The sequence below is a fragment of the Branchiostoma floridae genome, chromosome 18, assembly GCF_000003815.2.
Source record: "Branchiostoma floridae strain S238N-H82 chromosome 18, Bfl_VNyyK, whole genome shotgun sequence".
NCBI classification, from domain to species: domain Eukaryota; kingdom Metazoa; phylum Chordata; class Leptocardii; order Amphioxiformes; family Branchiostomatidae; genus Branchiostoma; species Branchiostoma floridae.
In genome coordinates, this window is record NC_049996.1 from 4,213,432 (window position 1) to 4,214,725 (window position 1,294).

Here is a 1,294-nt window from a genome sequence, read left to right on the forward strand (position 1 = left end):
AATAATGATTTGTGTTTGTGAAAGACAAAAAAATAAAGGAATTGTAGAGTCAGTAGCAAGTGACAGTGACAATCAGTAACAGTAACAATTCAGTGATTGATTCGATAAAGATTAGTACTAATTACTACTTAACAGTGAAAATGACTGTTTTAAAGACGATCTCTGACTGAAACTTGTGGCCATTTTCTAAACATTAAAAAGAGAAGAATTTTAGGTAGGAAGATTTGAAAGAATCTGGCAACATAAATATTCTGCTGGGTAATATGCAATAACAATAGTTTTAGATGTAGATTGAATATTACCTCATCATTAATACTGTAACACTGAAACATTCGGAGGGTTGAAATCGGGATTTAGTATCAAACATTAGATACATTTTTCAAACTTGAATGTTAAGAAAAAAAATTTAGACAAGAGAAGAAATTGTACTAATCAAGAAAACTTTGACTGGCTTGATCATGATTTGGTTAAAACTTTTTACAGCTTGATAGATAAAAGTTAGTTACATACCATTTGAATTTAGAAATATGAATGAATCATGACTGAAAATCTGCAATCTCATTTCAGATAAAGCCATGTGAAAATAACCTATTACGGGATGAAGTAGCTATAGACTGCTATTACTTACATACTAAAATACTATATATAAGTCTATACTCTTTCAGTTCAAGGAAAGGAGTGTCAATGGATAAGAATATATTGCTTAGATATTGGTAGTAAGGCATGTCAAGAAGAGGAGTTTGTTACAAGATCAGACAAAAAGAAGGGAAAATAATGATGTACATGTAGGGCAACAATTTTCTGACAACAGGGGGGCAGAAAATGTAGATGAAATGAAAACATTACTGTGAGAAATTGTTTAATAACTGCATGCAGGTAAACCTACATGTATCTGTGGGCATGTTCCCATCAGTAATGTGCTGTGTGTCATTTGGTCCATAGAAAGATGCGCCAGGGAATTTTGAATGAAGAAATTAAATGATATTTAATAAGCTTGCCAATCATTCAAAAGCAACAATGGACTGGCTGTTCTATAAACCCAAATCCAAGACTCAATAGTAAGTCAAAAAGTATACTAAAGTTGTAAAGTTGTAAAGTTGAATGTGATGAAAGGCAGAAGATTTATGAAATAATTATAGAGTAGTGTCAAGAAAATACATGAAAGAGAAATGTCCACTAACTATTCCAAACTAGAAAATATCACAATGGCTGGTTTTGAGCACTATTATATGTGCGACCTCTGTAAAAATGTAGCAATATCATAGGAGAGAAAGAACTACAATTTGAACAATCA

General features: G+C 31.6%; 1 long non-coding RNA gene across 1 annotated transcript in view; it reads right to left on the reverse strand.

Moving 5' to 3' along the window:
* Positions 1 to 1,294, reverse strand: part of LOC118405327 — a 21,436-nt gene that overhangs the window by 1,792 nt on the left and 18,350 nt on the right. The window lies entirely within an intron of this gene.